At 48.8% G+C, this 22937-nt stretch overlaps 1 protein-coding gene across 4 annotated transcripts in view; it reads right to left on the reverse strand.

Moving 5' to 3' along the window:
- The window catches only part of PLD2 (phospholipase D2), a 730967-nt gene that overhangs the window by 481479 nt on the left and 226551 nt on the right, over nt 1–22937 (reverse strand). Inside the window, exon 1 of one of the 4 annotated variants that reach the window (XM_069644089.1) lies at nt 21899–21917. The exons of the other annotated variants lie outside the window; for them this stretch is intronic. The gene's annotated coding sequence lies outside the window, so the exon portion shown is untranslated. Of the gene's footprint in view, nt 1–21898; nt 21918–22937 lie in introns of those variants that run through there. 4 annotated transcript variants of the gene reach the window in all.

Raw genomic sequence — 22937 nt, forward strand, 5'->3', positions numbered from 1 at the left:
TGATTGAGGTTTGTGGGGGCTTTGTGGGTCGCAGGGGGCCACCCCTAAAGCGTAGCAGAATTACAAGGGCAATCTCAGAGAAGGAGGTACGCTGCAGTCTTTCCGTGAGCTAAAACCGCTGGCTGCATCAGCCAGGATGGGGGGAAATGGGCACTGATTCCACTAGGGATGGTTGGGACTCCTCAACAACTGATGCAGTGGCCTTGTTCGCTCCATTGTCTCATCCTCCATATATTCCTCATGCAGTACGAGTGTCTCCACCTAGTTCTAGTCTCCTATCCTCCTCGTCCCAGTTGTATCCTATTGTCCCTCCCCAGTCAGAGTGTGTGACACGAGATACACATCTCTCAGAGGGTGTGCCTTCCCCCCTATGTACTGTATAACTTAGTTTCTCTCATTCACACTTGCTTGCTGTGATATTCACCCTTTCCTTTCCTTACCTCCTTCATTGGGGCTGGGGGGGGGCTGGTCAGTTGGCAATAGGCCAGGAGATGACGAGGAAAGAATTAAAGACTGCCTGGATTGATAGATGAGTGCTGGATGCCGAAAGCATGATGTGGTGTAGTGGTTGAAGTGTTAACAAATAAAATTAAAAAATAAAATGAGGGGGAATTATATTTCCCTCGCCCTGCCCCCTTTTCTGACCAAACCCCCATACTCACTGCCACCCCTCCCTCAAGCCCCCACATTCAAATCCTATTCCTGGCTCCTTCCTTTCCTCCACTCCACTCTGCAACACTCTGTTTTACAACAGATCTAGTAAAACTGGAAAACGCAATGAAAGAAAATGGATTTAAATGACCACCATTAGTGTGTCATTGTCCCACACAGCATGCACTTTCATGCAGCCTCCCCTTCACCACCCAACATTCACACCTCTTAAAGAACATGGCCAGCCAAAGACACAGTCCTCCCATTGCCAACATACAAGTTTGAGTCTACAGCCATTCATAAGCAGATCCAGATCTCTGTCAAGCTGGGCGTTTTGGATGTTTGGGAACGGGATGTACACCCCAAACAGTCTATTCAAATCAATAAATCGCCTTCCAGCACTTGAGAGATGGCGCAGTGCAATGTTATACCGGCCTAATATCCTGGAACGGTATTCTGGGTCATATAATGTAAGGGAACAAGGACTGGTTGCCCCGAAAAAAGTAAGGGAACGTCTTGCCGTTTAGTTCCTTTAGATCCCACCCACTTTGAACTCTGGGTGAGACCTATGAGAATTTCGCCCTGCTCTGCTGGAGCAAACACCCTGCAAAGGCTTCATGCGGACCTGTGTGTGTGCTATCCCTGCATTGTGCAACTGCCTTGCTTGAGGAGTTATGCATGGAACTAAAGCTCTGTTATTAAGCATGAAACTTGCAAGTGAGCACTGAGTAGAGCAGCTGCTTCAGTCGTCCCCGAGGTAGATGGTAGCCAGGCCTAGAATGCTAGCTTTCTGTTTAGATCATTCGGAAACTTCAAGGCCTAAGAATGATTATGGTGTTCCCTTCCCGCTTTGAGGCACTCCACCTGTGTATATTTATTTATTTACAAAGTGCTTTATAAATAAACAATTACATTTACAATGGTAAGGCATGAATGCTGCTCAAATGTTTCCTGCTCATCCCGCGGGTGCATCTCGCAGGTTTATTTTAAGATCGATGCCCGCTGGTAAACTTGTGCTGGGTCTTGGTATAGGACACCATCCTCATCTTGCTGCAAATTATAGTTATCAAGCCTTACATGTCCTTCTACACACTGTAGGGAAGGCAGGGTATTACAAGTATGACACTGACATAATGGGTACAATTTGTAAAACCTCTATTGAAATTCTTGGGGCTGGGGAAACTCATACTTTGCCATATAACTAAGATGGGAGTAGCCTCGACCATCAAATAATAAATAACGCATTGGAGTCTGTCAAATCAAAATTGCCTATACTAACATAACCCAATAGCCGCCCTATCTCTTGTGCAAAAAGGTGTAAAAAAAAGGAGAAATGTATGCAAAAAAAAGAAAAAGAAAAAATCAGTTTTCAAATGATAATGTGGTTGAACCAGCTCTCCTTCTCATGTTGGACATCACGGAGTAAGGCAGTCTCTGTAGGCAGGAGGACACACGCTGGTTCGGTTTCCAACACAATGCACAGTACAAAACTGTAGAGCGATGTCCGCCTGGCCTTCCATGTTAAACGGTCTTTTCCTGACTTCCAAAATAATGTTTAAACCAAAAAGTTCACAAAGATCCCCCTCTGTCGGGCTCAGACCTTTCACCACACAGTTCACGTAGGTGCCGCTCTGTCAGACTCGGACCTCTTACAATAAAACAAGGTTCGACACAAACTTGCAAGGGGGCTCCCTTCCCCAAGCTTATTATACTTCGGGTCTCCCTCAGTTGGGCTCTGACCAATTTTGGATGTTGAAGACTTTTGAATGTGCATGGCTTTCTTTACAGACCACCGCAGGACCACTTAGACTCAAACGTTCATTTTAACTTTCACTCTTCCCTTCTCTAGGAATGAATCTTCTTTATTTCATTTTTGCTGTTCATTCATTTCATCGCTTTAAACAAAGTACATTTCACACAGACTTTCGAGTGGGCTACTTCCTTTCACTAGATCACTGCGTTACTTAGTATCACTGATATCACAGCTGTCCTTTACATCAAAGTTCACTCACAGGTTTACCTTTCTTTGCATCTCATCCACATGCCTTCAGCCTTCACTTGCGATATAATGTTTCTATTTCAAACTTTATCACACCTGTCTCTCAGGTCGCTTGCCAAATCACTGGCTGTGTGCATCTCTTTCTGGGTTTTGTGATTTCCACGAGTCAAGGTTAGTTCCACAGGCTTGGCCTCGCCTCCCCAACTCTGCCGTTCACCCGGGATGGGCTGCTGGTGTCCTTGAAACATAATGCAGTCTTCGCTTGTGAGATCTGGCCTTCTCCATTTGTCTTTCGCGGCCTGTCAGGGGCACTCTTGGGGTTTTTGGTCCGCAGCTCTCGTCCCTTGCTCCATCGCTCTGCTCCAGTAGGTTTGCCTTTGTCCCAGAAGTTCTGCTCGTACTCGTGTTCTACCTTGGTCAGAGTGTGTCTCTAGGTTCCGCCTTTTATCCGTGTGTCTAGAGCTGATTGGAATCAGGTGTATGCAATTGAAGTCAAGTTCCAGACTTCGCCAGACCCGATTAACGGGACAGGTCCAGTACGATGCATAAGAGTTAGTCTTGTTACTCTCAGTCGCCCTCTTCCTCGGCCCCGTGTTTGTGTAAAAAAGGGGGTAGGGAGAGTTGGGACCTCACAGTATCGCAATAAATAGGACAGAGTAGATGAACAAAAAAGAGGGGGGGTGGGCGCGTCTCACCATCGGCTGCCTCAACCCTACTCCCCGAAGACCACTCACCAAGGCGATCCTCCCGCACTGGTCCACCCCAGGGTCTGGATCCAAAGGCGATGGTGGTGCCCTGGCCACCTGAGAAAGATCCCTGGGGACTAGTGATCAAGTAACGGACCAAGAAAAGGGGCTGGATACAGCATATGGCTCTGAGTAACTGGAACACTATTGAGAATACCATGCGAACGAGAAGGAAACCAAAAGCATTTTATGGGACTTCGTAGCTGTGTAAGCTTCAGGTTTGTCCCCAAGCTTTAAATGCTAATCGGCCAGCAGAGACCAACAGCTCACGTCAGAATAGCCGGTCAGATAGCACAGTGAGCTAAGCACTCACCCCTGATATCTGTGAGCATCCGGTCATGGCAGGTCCAAATCCCGGCAGGGTCAACTAAGCCATTCATCCTTCCAAGGTCGATAAATTAAGTAGTATGTAGAAAAAAATTAAGCAACACTCAGTTGGATGATAATTACGCCTTCTGTTATTTCAGCGCCCGGAGACCTATGGGAGTGTAGCGCTATATAAGAAATACATTATTATTATTAATAGCCACATGATCAGCCCTTCAATTTGCATGTTCTTTCAGCTTGGCCAGTTCTATACGGGACCTAATGCCAATACATGTCAGATTCAATGAAAACGCATGGGCAAATGTAATAGTTTTGGCATTTGAAGTTCAACATTGTGCTCCGAGATATTATGTCCATCAGTTGTCCAGCAGAAATCTAGTGACGGAAAATAAAACCATTATATGCCAGGGTGCCGTTTATATAAACCCGAGTGCTGGTAGCAGCATCGGAGAGCTGTGAAAAAATGGCTGATCGATATGCAAATGCGCTGCTTAACATGCTAAAGCACTATTATGCCAGGTGTAGCGTGCAATATGCAAAGGTGATGCTCAATATGCTAAAGCCACATCGATTATGCCAGGTGTAGCATGCAATATGCAAAGGTGTTGCTCAATATGCTAAAGCCACATCGATTATGCCAGGTGCAGCATGCAATACGCAAAGGTGATGCTCAATATGCTAAAGCACTATTATGCCAGGTGTAGCGTGCAATACGCAAAGGTGATGCTCAATATGCTAAAGCCACATCGATTATGCCAGGTGCAGCATGCAATAAGCAAAGGTGATGCTCAATATGCTAAAGCACTATTATGCCAGGTGTAGCGTGCAATATGCAAAGGTGTTGCTCAATATGCTAAAGCCACATCGATTATGCCAGGTGCAGCATGCAATATGCAAATGCGCTGCTTAACATGCTAAAGCACTATTAGGCCAGGTGTAGCGTGCAATATGCAAAGGTGTTGCTCAATATGCTAAAGCCACATCGATTATGCCAGGTGCAGCATGCAATACGCAAAGGTGATGCTCAATATGCTAAAGCCACATCGATTATGCCAGGTGCAGCATGCAATACGCAAAGGTGATGCTCAATATGCTAAAGCACTATTATGCCAGGTGTAGCGTGCAATACGCAAAGGTGATGCTCAATATGCTAAAGCCACATCGATTATGCCAGGTGCAGCATGCAATAAGCAAAGGTGATGCTCAATATGCTAAAGCACTATTATGCCAGGTGTAGCGTGCAATACGCAAAGGTGATGCTCAATATGCTAAAGCCACATCGATTATGCCAGGTGCAGCATGCAATACGCAAAGGTGTTGCTCAATATGCTAAAGCCACATCGATTATGCCAGGTGCAGCATGCAATACGCAAAGGTGATGCTCAATATGCTAAAGCCACATCGATTATGCCAGGTGCAGCATTCAATACGCAAAGGTGTTGCTCAATTTGCTAAAGCCACATCGATTATGCCAGGTGCAGCATGCAATACGCAAAGGTGATGCTCAATATGCTAAAGCCACATCGATTATGCCAGGTGCAGCATGCAATACGCAAAGGTGATGCTCAATATGCTAAAGCCACATCGATTATGCCAGGTGCAGCATGCAATACGCAAAGGTGCTGCTCAATATGTTAAAGCAACATCGATTATGCCAGGTGCAGCATGCAATATGCAAAGGTGCTGCTCAATATGCTAAAGCCACATCGATTATGCCAGGTGTAGCATGCAATATGTTAGTGTGCTACTCAATAAGCTAAAGCACTATTAGGCCAGGTGAAGAGTGCAATAAGCAAGGGTGCTGCTCAATATGCTAAAGCCACATAGATAATTCCAGGTGTAGCGTGCAATATGCAAGAGTGCGGCACGTTATGCTAAGGCATTATTTATTGTTTCAAGTGTAGCGTGCAATATGCAAGGGTGCTGTTTAATATGGGAACGCACTATTCATTACATCAGGTGTGGCGTGCAATCATGGGAACGCACTATTCATTACATCAGGTGTGGCGTGCAATCATGGGAACGCACTATTCATTACATCAGGTGTGGCGTGCAATCATGCGAACGCACTATTCATTACAACAGGTGGGTGTAAAATCATGCGAACGCACTATTCATTACATCAGGTGTGGCGTGCAATCATGCAAACGCACTATTCATTACATCAGGTGTGGCGTGCAATCATGCAAACGCACTATTCATTACATCAGGTGTGGCGTGCAATCATGCGAACGCACTATTCATTACATCAGGTGTGGCGTGCAATCATGGGAACGCACTGTTCATTACATCAGGTGGGTGTGAAATCATGCAAACGCACTATTCATTATAACAGGTGGCGTGCAATCATGCGAACACACTATTCATTACATAAGGTGTGGCGTGCAATCATGGGAACGCACTATTCATTACATCATGTGTGGTGTGCAATCATGGGAACGCACTATTCATTACATCATGTGTGGTGTGCAATCATGCAAACGCACTATTCATTACATCAGGTGTGGCGTGCAATCATGCGAACACACTATTCATTACAACAGGTGTGGCGTGCAATCATGGGAACGCAACGTTCATTACATCAGGTGGGTGTGAAATCATGCAAACGCACTATTCATTACAACAGGTGGGCGTGCAATCATGCGAACGCACTATTCATTACATAAGGTGTGGCGTGCAATCATGGGAACGCACTATTCATTACATCATGTGTGGCGTGCAATCATGGGAACGCACTATTCATTACATCATGTGTGGTGTGCAATCATGCAAACGCACTATTCATTACATCATGTGTGGCGTGCAATCATGCAAACGCACTGTTCATTACATCAGGCGTGGCGTGCAATCATGCGAACGCACTATTCATTACATCAGGTGTGGCGTGCAATCATGCGAACGCACTATTCATTACATAAGGTGTGGCGTGCAATCATGGGAACGCACTATTCATTACATAAGGTGTGGCATGCAATCATGCGAACGCACTATTCATTACATCAGGTGTGGCGTGCAATCATGCGAACACACTATTCATTACAACAGGTGGGTGTGAAATCATGCAAACGCACTATTCATTACATCAGGTGTGGCGTGCAATCATGCGAACGCACTATTCATTACATCAGGTGTGGCGTGCAATCATGCGAACACACTATTCATTACAACAGGTGGGTGTGAAATCATGCAAACGCACTATTCATTACATCAGGTGTGGCGTGCAATCATGCGAACGCACTATTCATTACATCAGGTGTGGCGTGCAATCATGGGAACGCACTATTCATTACATCAGGTGTGGCGTGCAATCATGCAAACGCACTATTCATTACATCAGGTGTGGCGTGCGATCATGCAAACGCACTATTCATTACATCAGGTGTGGCGTGCGATCATGCAAACGCACTATTCATTACATCAGGTGGGCGTGCAATCATGGGAACGCACTATTCATTACATAAGGTGTGGCGTGCAATCATGCAAACGCACTATTCATTACATCAGGTGGGCGTGCAATCATGGGAACGCACTATTCATTACATCAGGTGTGGCGTGCAATCATGCGAACGCACTATTCATTACATCAGGTGTGGCGTGCAATCATGGGAAAGCACTATTCATTACTTCAGGTGTGGCGTGCAATCATGCAAACGCACTATTCATTACATCAGGTGGGCGTGCAATCGTGCAAACGCACTATTCATTACATCAGGTGGGCGTGCAATCGTGCAAACGCACTATTCATTAGTGAAGCTCTATTCATTATATCAGGGGTGAGGGAATATATAGATTTTTATGAGATGTGGGAAGGTGTGTGGGAGCACAAATGACTTGCCATCTTCAGAACAGAAGGCCGCAGGTGGGGTAGACAGGGTTGAAAGTATCCCGGGGTCAGAACTAATTGTGGTACCAATAGGCATTAGTGCTGAAAAGACCCTAAACCTCGTACTCTTCTACAGGGCACCCGCAGCAGGACCTAATTTCCCCGTTCCATTGAGTAACCGTCTCTTACCCTTGCTCAAACCCAATTCAAAAATGCTACTACTGGGCCATTTTAATCTGTGGTTGGATAGGGACTCAGATCCTACAGCAGGGACTCTGGAGGTCGCGCTGGACACCTTAGGATTTGTACAATCAGCGAGAGACCCCACACACATAAAGGGACATACTCTGGACTGGGTAGCCTCGCTTAACTTTCATATCCGGGGGGCAACAGCCTGCAATGCCCTGCCATTAACTGTATGAAAAATTGCAAATCATCTTCAATTTAGAAAGCAGTTCAAAACAGTACTGCTTAATCAATACGACTGATTTCTTAGCAGCTGAACCTATACTTTGTCTCTCTGCGCCTGGATGCCCACGGGCCCTGGCGCAATACAAACAAAATAACATAACATAACTTGAATATTTCAGACATTGTAATCCTGCCGTGTCCCTGGTCGGACCGTTCTTCTATTTACTTTCAGACCTGTAATGATTGCTTCACAAGGAGACCAGGTGACCTTAAAGTCTGGAGGTTCATAGGAAATGAACACTAGAGACCGTAAAACCTTGGGCCTCTCCCCTCACCTCAGAGATTCTTAAATCAGGAACACCACATGATATCACCAGAACACGTGAGGAATCCTTTAGTGAAATCACAGAAACTTTGGCTCCGTTAAACGTTGCTGAGAGGGACATAGACGCAATTCTTGGTTTAATGCTATCCTAGTAGAGCTCAAAGCCAAAGAAACTGCATACTTCTACGCCTGGAGAAAAAGTCGGGACTCTTTGAGCTTGGATACTTCTAAAAAGGCAGTCAGGACTCCTAAAATGGCACTCATCACGGCCCAAAAAAAATAAAAATAAATAAATAAATAAAAAGTTGTTTAATCTCAGGATCATAGATGCAAGCCCGGATAGTAAGGAGCGGTTTAAAATCCTGCAAGAACAAAAACATCCAAAAGGCCCAAACAAAGAACCACTACTAAAAAATGAAACCTGGCGTTCCCATATTCAGTCAGCAATGATGGGTAAACTTGAAAAAAGTAAAGAAAGCATTGAGAAAAAAAATAATAAAACTCACTTTAAATGAAGACCCAGAGCCAGAACCCAATGAGTCAACAGTCAACTCTGGCACCCAGCAGACTTAATGTCTCACCTATTTCTGAATCAGAACTCACTAAAGTCAGCATGCAGCTCAAAGCCACCAGTTGCAAGGGGGATGCCTGCTTCTCCACGGTTATCAAGGAGTGTTCCTCTGTGCTTATTCCGGCACTCCCCAAATTCGTCAACACCTCATTTGCTCGAATATTGTGTTCCTGAGGAGCTAAAAAAAGCTTGGATTACCCTCCCTGTTAAAAAAAGCCAGACCTCTGCCCCTGGACTCCGACAAACTATAGACCTATGACTAACACCCCTTTTCTCTTAAAAATACTGGACAGGCTGGTCTACAACAAGATATGACTACACCTCAACAGTTCACAGATCCTACACAATTACCAATCAAGCTTTAGGCAAAGTTACGGGACCGAGACCGCTCTCCTTGCCTTGACATCCCAATTGTTGGAATCCATGGAGAGCGGCCAGGCATCCATGCTCATGATTTTAGATCTTCTGGCGGCCTTTGACCTGGCGTATCACTCCATCCTGATCGCCAGGCTAAAGGACATGGCCCTATTCTCAGACCATGCCTCGCAATGGATTACTTCTTTCCTGAGTGGAAGACAACGTAGGGTTGCTAGCGGGGAGGCGGAGGTGAAACCGATCTCCTTGACCTACAGGGCACCACAGGAGGCATGTGTTTCACCATGCCTCTATAACATGCCTTTCTTCACTCTATTACAACACGAGGGTATTCTGTTCGCCAATTATGCAGATGACAACGTGTCATCCCTAATTCAGAGCCACACAGCACTGATGAGAACAAAATCAAAAATGCCTACCATATTATCCACACCTGGATGGTGCTGAACGGCCTAGCCCTAAACAGCGAGGAAACATAACTTATGATTGTGGGGACGGACAATAGGCTCGCCAAACTAGGCCCGATGTTCAATAGCTTCAATATTACAAACTGCAAGATCGAGGTAAAGAAAAAAGTAAAAAACATTAGGCTTTATTCTGGACCAGAATCTGAACATGAAAGCTCAGGTCAGCAACCTGGTCTCCACATCAACTTACTATAGCAAGTTGCTCGGACATCGCCGATCACTCATATCAAAGGAATGCCGGGACCATAGCCAGAGCCATTGTTGGCTCAAAAATCGATTATTGCTGTAGCCTCCTCATCGGCATCACACAAGCGGATACCAGCTGTTTAGAGGTCATTCAGAATGGCGCAGTCAGGGTAGTGAAGGGTCTAAGATGGAAGGACCATGTGTCAGAGGCAAGACAGAGCTTGCACTGGGTGACCCTCAAAGCCAGAGTGCACGTCAGAATGCTACTAAACACACACAAATGTGGCATGGGTCAAAGGCCAGCCTATCTCGAAGCTATTGTGAAAAAACAGAGAACTAGATCTCTAAGATCGAACAACACAACACGAACCTTCTAAAAACAGTATAATGCAAAAGTAAAGCCCTCAAGGGCGTTTTTAATATAGCCTGGAATGCCCTTACACCTGACCTCAGGGCCATTGAATCCATGGACACTTATTCTGCTAGCACCCCCCCCCCCCAGCCCCCAATCTCATTCTGATTCCGATTACTACCTCGCCACTGCTCGAGTGCGAAGTGGATCATTTATAGGTTTGTCTTGTTATTGTGTCATGATGGCGCCCTTAAGCCTTCAGGTACCTGGAGCGCGGTAGACATTCACAGTAAAGTGTATGAAAGGTGCTCCTCAGGGCAGCAGTGGGAAAACCAAAAACAGAAAAAGTGTCGTTCAGCTTTTTCACAGTGCATTTTCTGTGGCTCGTGGGGGAGGTGAGTTTTAAAGGGATGAGACGTCAATTGCGCTGCCCTGGCCATTGTGGGGGGATTTCATGTCAATGTCTAGGCCCCACCAATAGATTTGCGGACCTGGCGCACCCGCCGTGCATGCGTTCTCTCTCGGCCTGAGAGCAGATCCTATGTGGCCTTGGGAGAGCAGACCGCAGAGCCCCCCCCCCCCAAGAATGGCATTGATGAGGGGGGACTGCAAGGAAGCACACAAATATCAGGGCCATGTCCGTCCTTCGTCCCCCCCCCCCCCCCCCGCCACCTCCCTCTTTGGTAGGGGGATGCGGGTCTAAGCAAAATCGGGCCGCAAGCCCACGAAAAGAGAAAGGGGGTTTTGTCCGGGAAATGGTCAGCAAGCCTGCAAAAAGGGGAACAAAGTATAGGGGGGGCGGGGCGACAGGAAGTGCAGGTGTTATAAGGAGCCACTCCCGGCAAGCAGCAGCATCTGTTTCATGTAAGGAAGCCGGGATAAGGTTAGAACGGTTTTCAGCTGGAGAGTCCGGGAGAAAGTTTTGCAACGGAGGCATTGGGAGACTGGTGTCATGCCAGCTTCTTACAGGGCAGTGCGTGTGCCATTCGAGACCGCTGCCAGGAGGGACCTTCAGCGACTGGAACAGAGCATCGGGAGGTGCCATGCCGGCTTCTTACAGGGCAGTTTGTGTGCCGCTGCCAGGACACCAGCTCACTATTTATTTATTTTACATTTTTAAAGCGCTCACATCGAGGCGCTGTTATAGGAATTGTTTTTTGTTTATTTAGTTGCATAATTGTTTTTTTTTTGTCTTAGTTGCGTATTTATAACACGCTTAAACACCCAGAGGTTTCTAAGCGTGGACCCAGGGATCGAACCTCTGTTGCTTCGTGTTGTCTTGCTTCCAAGGCGCGCACTTTGCCGCTGAGCTATCCTCCCGGGACAATCATAACTGCACAGCGGGGCGGGGCGAGGCAGGGCAGTGTCGCTTGGGCCACTGCCAACGAGTAAATCCACTCCACCACCCCCCAGCAAGCCGCGCAGCAGGAAAAGGGACGCAGCGTTACTGCCCCACCGCGCCTTCAAGAACAGAACAAGCAGATGGTCTGAGCCATGCTGGTGGGCTAGAACTACATCTTGTGGAGCAAGTAATTGACGCAGCCCAGAAAGCTGTATTACAGCAAGCATGGAACAATAATAAAGCGGGACAACCGCGAACAATATCTGGACGGTCTCCACAGGCAATTGCAGAAGCTTTTAAACCTTACCTACAGTGCCAGGGGAAGGGAGAATCCGTGCAGTGCGTGTGCCAATTGGGGCTGCTGGTGCCCTTAGGCCGCTGAAAGTCATTAAAAAATTGAGACAAGTGGAAGAGACACCAGGAACGAGCTGTGCAGAGAGGGATCTGACACAGTTTCTCCAGATGGAGAGGATGGTAGCAGCCAGGCATGGCACCAACAGGCTACAGAAGGTTGCGACGGAGCTGGAAGGCGGCATAGCAGGGCCTTCAAGGGATAAGTCCCAGTCCCCATTATTGTTTCCGCATCCATTGAAGAGGAGGAGCTGCAGGCACTGCTTTCTATAGGAGAAGAGGAACCAGGGGCCAAGAGAAGTAGAACTTTGACAGCAAAGGCAATCAGGCAGCAAACAGAGGTGGCCAAGAAGATGAGAGATGCTGGGAAAACTGCAGGGGGAGAGAGAGGCAGAGGGAAGAAGCAGGGGCCTGTTGCCACCCTGGCAGCTCCTGCCATAGATCAAGGGAGAGCAGCAGTGGATCCGGCACGCCTGCAGCCATCACCAGAGGGACCAGCATCCTTGGAGCAAGTTAAAGGAATAGTGATGCAGTGCTTGCAAGCATGGGGCAATGGGGTAAACGTCAAATGTTGTGTGGGAATGTGAATGTGTTTAATAAAGTTGGTGGGGGGGATGCAGAATCAGTGGTACAGCAGGGAGAAGCCCAGAGAGGGGTCAGCAATGGGGCAAATAGGGGTCTGGGTAACAGCCCGCCAGGGCAGTTACAAACTAGGGCTTGGGTACTGCCGCAAGGGGAGGTCCCGCAGCAACAACAAGCATTCACATGGCCGGCTGACAGCCAAGGGCGAGGGGATTGGTCAGGACACAGTACCAGTTACGGGAGAGGGATGCCAGGCTTGGCACCACTGCAGGCCAAGGGTAACGCGTTAGTATGGCATACCCCGTTTCATATCAAAGAAAGGGTATGGCAGAAGGAGTTCATAGACATCTTCCCCTTGCTTGATTTAGAACAGACAGGCCTCAACAGGCACCAAATATCAGAAAAGCAGAGGGAGAAAAAAATGAAATAAAAGAGACCGGTTCCATTCATAATTGGTTAGCTGGTTTCAGGATGTTGGAGAAATATCCAGAGGATGCAGGGGCCCTATGGGCTTCCGAGCAGTACATTCACAACGTGTATCTGACTTATGGGGGGCGGGGGGTGCCTGGGTGAAACATGACAGGGGTTTCCGGTTACAAATGCAGATTTGGCCGGCAATGGCATTGGACGAAGTGGATGTTATGTCTTTCATTGAGACTATGGTGGCAGCAAAGGAAGTGGGTGACAGGGCACAGGGAGAAAAGCCTTACAACAGAAAGGAAAAGTGGTCCAATGGGGAAAGGAGGGGGGGGGTCCTTTCACGGGCGCTCTTCCTGGAATAGCAGGTCTAGCTACCAGCAGGGAGAGCAAGCCACATGCTGCAAGTGTGAGCAGGGTTACTGTCCCTTTGGTAAAACTTGTTAATTCAAACATGCATTCAACAAATGTGCTGGAGGGCATAGCACGGCTTCTTCTGGCGGGGGGAGGGGCAAAGGGGGTGGTCGGCGGGAAAGAGCTCTAGTTCAAAGCCAAAGGAGACACCAAAACAAAGACTTTCACAAACATTTAATTAACAGCACACTGCCATCACCCATAATCTTAACTAAATTGCTGCCACTTTTAAATTCTTACCTTAACAGTTAAGATGCAAAGGGTTTTGGTGAGGGGTGAGAGGGGCGGTGGGGACGGGTTTGTGATCCCTACTCCAGCCCTGCGGGCGACAGGGAGGCGGAGAACCTGAAATCTGCATTAAAACTTCCAGAGGTGGTGAAACAGAAAATTGACAAAGAACTAGGGAGGGTAGCAGGCCCTTTCGCCAGACACCCATTAAAGAATTTCAAAGTGTAACCCCCCTGGGACTGGTGCCCAAGAACGAGGAGGGACAATTTCGCCTCATCCATCACCTATCCTTCCCGGAAGGGGAATCGATAAATGGTGGCATCACAGAGGAAAGGTCCTTTGATGACGCAGTGGGACTAGTGAAGGCCACGGGTCAAGGGGCATTGATGGGTAAGGCGGACACAGAATCTGCTTTCGGGATCTTACCAATTGACAAATGAAGCTACAACTTATTCGGCTTCGAGGTCGACGGGCAGTGACATCAGGACAGATGCCTCCTCATGGGCTGCTCCATTTCTTGTGCATACTTTGAAAAATGAGCACGTTTCTGGAGTACGCACTGAAGGAGAGGACCAGGGCGGGGACGGCGATGCACTACGTAGATGACTTTCTGTACATCGGTAGCAGAGTTACAGAAGAATGCATTATCTATATGGCGCAGTTTGTGGCATTAACAAGGGAACTGCGGGTAGACAGTTGGTCCTCTCCCGAGATTAACATTCTAAGGGATTGAGATTGGTTCGGTAGAGGGTAAAACCAGGCTACCAAAAGATAAGGTGGATAACCTAAAAGACACTATCAAGGGATTGAGCGGCAGAAACAAAGCGACGCTGAGGGAGCTACAGTCTTTGGCGGGGAAGCTGAATTTTGCGGGTCGGCTCATACCAGCGGGCAGGGTATTTGCCAGATGTATTTATCCTAAGACAGTAGGGCTGCAACATGCATCTCAACATGTATGCCTGGGCACAGAAGTAAAAGAGGACTTGAAGATGTGGGACATGTTCCCGGACAGATTTAATGGGGTACTCCTCTGGAGGGAGCAATGGGCGTGCAGCGACAGCATGAGGCTCTATACTGATGCATCCGACGCACACAGGTTTGGAGCAATACTGGGGGACTATTGGTGTGCACAGGCATGGCCATCTCCTTGGAAGGCGGAAGGCGTGACGCGAGACATCACACTCCCATCGTAGTGGCCTTTCACCTATGGGAGGCGTCACTGGCAAACGAAGGGGTGATTCTTTGGTCAGTTAACCTGGCAGTGGTGCAGATTATAAATCGAGGGAGATCAAGCAACAGGAGGGTACTGTGGCCGCTTAGGGAACTGGCATCATGCGTAGTCATATTCAACACAGAAGTAAGAGCAAGACACATACTGGGGGTATGGAATACAGCGTCCAACTCTCTCTCTCTGTCTGTCTCTCTCGTTTGTAATTTCAGGAGGAAAAACCAGACACAAACGGGAGCATGACCCCATTCAAGAGCCTCTGGTGGGGCGTGATTGGGAAAATGTAAGCACACTCATCAGTATGGCTCTGGCACCAAGCACAGGGAGGAGATGCAAAGCATGTTGGGAGAGATTGCTGAAATTCAAGGAAGGTTATCTGGCGGACAATAATGAGGGTCTCCGGTACACGCTTTCATCGGGTGGGGTTGGCAAACACAGAACACCAGAAATTGGGTGGCTTCCCATCTGGCAGCAATAGCCCACTACCACAAGCTAGGGGGGGAAGCCAGACCCCACCAAGGAACATTATGTCAGGATGGCAATGAAGGGTTGGGCTAAACGCACTGAGAGGAATAAGGATCCTAGGTGCCCTGTAGACATGTTGAAGCTCCACAGCTTGATATGAATCCGATAAGGACATGCAGGGAAAGCTTTGAAGCGGCCATGTTCAGGCCGGCCTACTCCCCTGCACTTTTTGACGTCTTCAACATCAGTGAGCTGGTCCTGGACAATAAGGAAGGTGGAGGTAAGGTTTTTTTTAGATTGGAGGACGTCACAGTGGCAGAGGAGGGGACACAGCTGCATCTAAGTAGGTCCAAAACTGACCAGGGAGGGAAGGGAAGAGTAATCCCCCTGCACTGCATTAAAGGAAGCCCATGCTGTCGCGTGACATGTCTAGCGACATACCTGAACATAAGACCTTCGGCCAGGTCGGATGCACCACTCTTTCTGCACACTGACGGGGCTGCCCAGAGCAGCTACCAGCTTAAAAGCGTAATGGCCCTGGCACTAAAAAGGCATTAAGAGCAACAGAAGGGGTCTTTGGCACACACTCATCCAGAATTGGAGCAGACGCTTCTGCTGCAAGGCTGGGCTTGATGCCGGAGGCAATTAAAGAGATGGGGTGGAAATCTAAGGACTTTAGAGATACATAAGGCTGGATAAAATGTGACACTAATTCATTCCGTTCCCCATCTTCCCACACCAAACAGCAGCTGAAAGGAGCAGAAGTTGGGTGGTGGGTCACCCCTTCGTGACAAAGGCCAAGGCTAGATGTACCCCAGAAAATGAACGAATGACAGCAAGAGAGTTTACGATCGGGGGCATGGGGTGTCGGGGATGAGGTGGGGCCAGCTGGAGCGTCATGTGCAAAAGCTGATGGCACAACAACCCAACCCCACGTCCTAATGATCCATCTCTGGGGAAATAACCTCACAAACTTGGGCAGAGGTGTGTGGATGAGGGAAAGGATGGACACCATCCAAAAATTGGCTGCCCCTTTGGAAGAGACAGAAATCATGTGGTCAGAGATCATACCGAGGCAATCATGGGGAGGAGCAAAGTGCCATTCAGCGGTGGAGAGGTCAAGGAGGAAGTTGAACGGAGCAATGGCCATGTTCTGCGGGGGGGGGGGGTTCACTCAAGTCAATCATGGCCTGATCCACTAAAGTCACCCGGGTAATATGAAGGGGACGGGGTGCACCCGTCAATGGCTGGCATGGGTCTGTTTTCCTGGAACCTGTGCACAAAACTGCTGGAACTAGGATGCCACGGCATGGGGGAACCACAGATGGCCCTGGACCTATCGGTGGCCTGGTGCCCTGTAAGCGACCAATAGCACTGTAAGAACTACACACGAGCTTGGGAATCGGGAGGCGTCGCTCCTCCCGGGATCAGCGCTCCTCTGAGGTCTAGCGGCAAGGGCGCTGGAGGCATCTAAGAGCGCTCGGCTTCCCCTGGCAAAAGTGGCACTCCTCATGACACATGCCGGCCCGGAGAGGATTGTCCAGGTTTTTTTTATTTGTTTTGCATTCTGGGATTTCTAGTTTTCCTTTTCTACATTATAAATCCAGGACAGCAAGGTGCAAAACGGAGAGAATAGAAGTGATCACCATGTGCTGAATGACACGGGGGATGTCGGCAGATATGGTCAGATCCCGCACGTGTACCCCCACCCCAACCCCCACATACATGGGTGTCACTGAGGAGGGGTTGGCAGGGTGAGCCACAGACAATCCGGAATGGAGCCACTTTACAGTATCCGCTCAGGTAGTAGCGTTTTGTCCTCACACCTGCATCTCATTCGATCCAACCCATCCATTTTAAATGGTAACGCCAACGATTGAGGACGAGGGATACCCCGGAAAAAAAATAATGAGGAGAGTGACCAGAAAAGCAGACCGTTTATGTCCATTCTAGGACACGCTGCTTTATTGTACTCGCACCCAATAGCAACTGCTCACCCAGCCGCCTCACTCGCCGTCCCAATGCTCCTCACACGGTGGCTACAACTGAGAACTGCTCCAAAACGCGACGCTTGGCCATGGCGTGTAAAGTGCGAAACACGCGTCACTGTAATTCCATACCAGGGACACTAAAGGGCAGGGCTCAAGTCGAGGGTACACGTGGGGGGACAGAGTCCACCCACTTCTTTCAGAGGGTGAACGCAGTCCCCTATGGGTATTTTAGAGGTTGTGTGTAAAATGCGAAGATTTGATTTGTTTTCTTTGAATGTATGCAGACTCGAGGATTCAAATAGCAGTCGCCAGGTTCGCAGGCCAGGCACGCAGGCCAGGCACTTCACCATACAACCTGATGCTATTGATTTTTGGAGTTCAAAACACACACCTTTTAACATTTTCCAACAGTATTGGAAGAAAATGTCCCCTTTTTGTTTTTGGTGGGCGTTTATTTTATGAAAGGCACATGCGATTCGTCCAGTGCAATTTGGAAGGTTATGGAAAGCCAATTCACCGAAATGTGCATATGTCATCTTAATATGCAAATTTCTGATGACGTCCACCCCACTCTGTATGTTGAAGAGTCCCCCCACTTTTTAAAAAATATTTAGGACTTGACCCCTTCTAAAGGGTGAGAGGAGGCTGTCTAGTAGGGGCACTGAAGGGTGAGAGGAGGCTGCTCCTTAGTAGGGACGCAGAAGGGCTAGAGGAGGCTGCTCCTTAGTAGGGACACTGAAGGGTGAGAGGAGGCTGCTCATTAGTAGGGACACTGAAGGACGAGAGGAGGCTGCTCATTAGTAGGGGCACTGAAGGGTGAGAGGAGGCTGCTCATTAGTAGGGACACTGCAGGGCAATAGGAGGCTGCTCATTAGTAGGGACACTGTAGGGCGAGGGGAGGGCTGCTCCTTAATAGGGACACTGTAGGGCGAGGGGAGGGCTGCTCCTTAATAGGGACACTGAAGGGCGAGAGGAGGCTGCTACTTAGTAGGGACGCAGAAGGGCCAGAGGAGGCTGCTCATTAGTAGGGGCACTGAAGGGCCAGAGGAGGCTGCTCATTAGTAGGGACACTGAAGGGAGAGAGGAGGCTGCTCATTAGTAGGGACACTGAAGGGCGAGAGGAGGCAGCTCATTAGTAGGGGCACTGAAGGGCCAGAGGAGGGCTGCTCATTAGTAGGGACACTGAAGGGAGAGAGGAGGCTGCTGACTAGTAGGGACACTGCAGGGCAATAGGAGGCTGCTCATTAGTAGGGACACTGAAGGGCGAGAGGAGGCTGCTCATTAGTAGGGACACTGAAGGGCGAGAGGAGGCTGCTCATTAGTAGGGACACTGAAGGGAGAGAGGAGGCTGCTCATTAGTAGGGACACTGAAGGGCCAGAGGAGGGCTGCTCATTAGTAGGGACACTGAAGGGAGAGAGGAGGCTGCTGACTAGTAGGGACACTGAAGGGCGAGAGGAGGCTGCTACTTAGTAGGGACGCAGAAGGGCCAGAGGAGGCTGCTCATTAGTAGGGGCACTGAAGGGCCAGAGGAGGCTGCTCATTAGTAGGGACACTGAAGGGCGAGAGGAGGCTGCTCATTAGTAGGGACACTGAAGGGAGAGAGGAGGCTGCTCATTAGTAGGGACACTGAAGGGCCAGAGGAGGGCTGCTCATTACTAGGGACACTGAAGGGAGAGAGGAGGCTGCTCATTAGTAGGGACACTGAAGGGCGAGAGGAGGCTGCTCATTAGTAGGGGCACTGAAGGGTGAGGGGAGAGCTGCTCATTAGTAGGGACACTGAAGGGAGAGAGGAGGCTGCTCATTAGTAGGGACACTGAAGGGAGAGAGGAGGCTGCTCATTAGTAGGGACACTGAAGGGAGAGAGGAGGCTGCTCATTAGTAGGGACACTGAAGGGCGAGAGGAGGCTGCTCATTAGTAGGGACACTGAAGGGCGAGGGGAGGGCTGCTCCTTAATAGAGACACTGACGGGCGAGAGGAGGCTGCTCCTTAGTAGGGACGCAGAAGGGCGAGAGGAGGCTGCTCCTTGGTTGGGACACTCAAGGGCGAGAGGAGGCTGCTCATTAGTAGGGAAACTGAAGGGAGAGAGGAGGCTGCTCATTAGTAGGGACACTGAAGGGCGAGAGGAGGCTGCTCATTAGTAGGGACACTGAAGGGCCAGAGGAGGCTGCTCATTAGTAGGGACACTGAAGGGAGAGAGGAGGCTGCTCATTAGTAGGGACACTGAAGGGCGAGAGGAGGCTGCTCATTAGTAGGGGCACTGAAGGGCCAGAGGAGGGCTGCTCATTAGTAGGGGCACTGAAGGGAGAGAGGAGGCTGCTGACTAGTAGGGACACTGCAGGGCGAGAGGAGGGCTGCTCTGTAGTAGGGACACTGCAGGGCTAGAGGAGGCTGCTCATTAGTAGGGGCACTGAAGGGCGAGAGGAGGGCTGCTCTGTAGTAGGGACACTGCAGGGCTAGAGGAGGCTGCTCATTAGTAGGGACACTGAAGGGGCTAGAGGAGGCTGCTCATTAGTAGGGACACTGAAGGGCGAGAGGAGGCTGCTCATTAGTAGGGACACTGAAGGGCGAGAGGAGGCTGCTCATTAGTAGGGGCACTGAAGGGCCAGAGGAGGCTGCTCATTAGTAGGGACACTGCAGGGCAATAGGAGGCTGCTTATTAGTAGGAACACTGAAGGGCCAGAGGAGGCTGCTCATTAGTAGGGGCACTGAAGGGCGAGAGGAGGCTGCTCATTAGTAGGAACACTGCAGGGCCAGAGGAGGCTGCTCATTAGTAGGGACACTGGAGGGCGAGGAGGCTGCTGACTAGTAGGGACACTGCAGGGCAATAGGAGGCTGCTCATTAGTAGGGACACTGGAGGGCCAGAGGAGGCTGCTCCTTAGTAGGGACACTGGAGGGCCAGAGGAGGCTGCTCCTTAGTAGGGACACTGTAGGGCGAGGGGAGGGCTGCTCATTAGTAGGGGCACTGAAGGGCCAGAGGAGTCTGCTCCTTAGTAGGGATGCAGTAGGGCTAGAGGAGGATGCTCATTAGTAGGGGCACTGAAGGGCGAGAGGAGGCTGCTCCTTAGTAGGGATGCTGAAGGGCTACAGGAGGCTGCTCATTAGTAGGGGCACTTAAGGGCGAGAGGAGGCTGCTCATTAGTAGGGGCACTTAAGGGCGAGAGGAGGCTGCTCATTAGTAGGGACACTGAAGGGCGAGAGGAGGCTGCTCATTAGTAGGAACACTGAAGGGCGAGAGGAGGCTGCTCATTAGTAGGGACACTGAAGGGCGAGAGGAGGCTGCTCATTAGTAGGGGTACTGAAGGGCGAGGGGAGGCTGCTCATTAGTAGGGGCACTGAAGGGCCAGAGGAGGCTGCTGATTAGTAGGGACACTGCAGGGCAATAGGAGGCTGCTCATTAGTAGGGACACTGAAGGGCGAGGAGGCTGCTGACTAGTAGGGACACTGCAGGGCAATAGGAGGCTGCTCATTAGTAGGGACACTGAAGGGCGAGGGGAGGCTGCTCCTTAGTAGGGACGCAGTAGGGCTAGAGGAGGCTGCTCATTAGTAGGGATGCTGAAGGGCAAGAGGAGGCTGCTCATTAGTAGGGACACTGAAGGGCGAGAGGAGGCTGCTTATTAGTAGGGACCCTGAAGGGCCAGAGGAGGCTGCTTATTAGTAGGGACACTGAACTGAAGGGTGAGGGGAGAGCTGCTCATTAGTAGGGACACTTAAGGGCAAGAGGAGGCTGCTCATTAGTAGGGACACTGAAGGGCGAGAGGAGGTTGCTTATTAGTAGGGACCCTGAAGGGCGAGAGGAGGCTGCTTATTAGTAGGGACACTGAACTGAAGGGTGAGGGGAGAGCTGCTCATTAGTAGGGACACTTAAGGGCAAGAGGAGGCTGCTCATTAGTAGGGATGCTGAAGGGCGAGAGGAGGCTGCTTATTAGTAGGGACACTGAAGGGCGAGGGGAGGGCTGCTCTGTAGTAGGAACACTGAAGGGTGAGTGGAGGATGTCCGATACTGTGGTGATTTTAGGACAACCTTAAAAGCATCCTCCTCACTCAGTCTTTAATCTTATTCCCATTTTCTTACTCATCCTCATTCCTTGCGAAGAAGGATGGTGAGCGATGAGAACCGAGAAGCCAGACGAAGCTGCGAGGAGAGAATCGAGGATGTCCCCAAATAGGCGCTGTACCGGTCAGTAGCTTAGAATCATACAGCAGGTCACCAGTGTGAGGAGCTGGGACTCTGGGATTATCAAACAAATACATATTTATAGAAATATGTTGAACAAGAAGAGCACGAGTACTTTTACTATTCACTATTATATGTGTGCACCTTTCAAGTCATCTTTATAAAACCCACTATAGTTGAAAGCCAAACATGCAGATGAAGAGGGACAAGGGGGGAAATGACGTGTTTGGGGCCTTTAATTGCACCCCACAGTTGGGGGAAAATGACCCAAACTGTGGGGTGCATTTAAAGGCCCCAAACGGAAGTCCCTTATACATGAATAGCAGCCATTTAAATACTGCTGCCAAAAACGGCCTGACTTTTGCTTTTCCTGTCACATGAACGGCAGGAATTTTAACACTGCAACAAAAACTGCCGACTTTCTTTTGTTGCTCTTGTAAAATTAAAGAACCATGGAGAAAGGGGCCTACCTGTCATTATCCATGGACAAGCAGCGGTTCAATTCACAAAAGAAGGAGGAATCAAAGAATCCTGTGACATGGAAAACAGGATTTTGAAACAGTGGAAGCAAAAACGGTCTGAACATGTGTTTGCAAAATAAAGACAGCTTTAAAAAGCCACAATGGAAAAAGATATCATTGCTCACAGAAAAATGTCAGGAAAGTAGAACAGGATGTGTGGGTTGGCAATGTATATACTTTCACCCACAAAACCCCATTAACAGTTGGAGACAATTACATCTGGAAAAACCTGTACTGGCTGGGTGCAAAAACTTCAAAATGAAAAGCCTCACTCCAGATAGATGTCACACCTCCCATCTAATAACCCTGCAATAAAATGAGCTGCTGAAGGTGGCAACATTCCCTATTCTACAGACTTACTGGCAAAAGCAAAGACTTCAAAAGAAAGCCATCCGTGGCTGAAGCATGACTAAAAGGTGTGAATCGTTGTTGCACCCTCATCAAGAGCCCACAATAACTTCAAAGGAGACTCAAAAAAATCTCTGGTCACAGGCTGAGACAGGGGAAAAGATGGCTGTGGGGGATGAAGTGCCCATCCCATTTGCTGACAAAAACAATCATTAATATAAAAGACTAATTATTTTAAGGCATTTTGCACAGAAATCGGACTGAGGATTAATTTAGTTATTATTCCATTTTTCATGTAATTTCCAGGCGGTTTTGGGGGTATAAAATGCATCTAACTGTGACTCGGGGAACCGTAATGGCCTGTTAGACTACGCTTCTGGCTGATCTGAACATGTGACAAATCTGAGAGTTGGTGGAAAATGAAATCAGGAATATGCTTGATAACTTACATATTTATAATATTCAGATGCCCAAGGGTTAGGTGCGCCTTACAAATGTAATAATAAATAAGTTAATAAATAACTGTTCTACATTTTATGAAAATGAAAAAAATGTGACACATGGCCATGCTACATCGTACGAATTTGGCTTATCCAATTCCCCATGATCAGCTAAAATAGAATAAATGTTTCATATGGCA

This window comes from Ambystoma mexicanum, chromosome 1p, assembly GCF_040938575.1.
Source record: "Ambystoma mexicanum isolate Mex_15411 chromosome 1p, UKY_AmexF1_1, whole genome shotgun sequence".
Lineage (NCBI taxonomy): Eukaryota > Metazoa > Chordata > Amphibia > Caudata > Ambystomatidae > Ambystoma > Ambystoma mexicanum.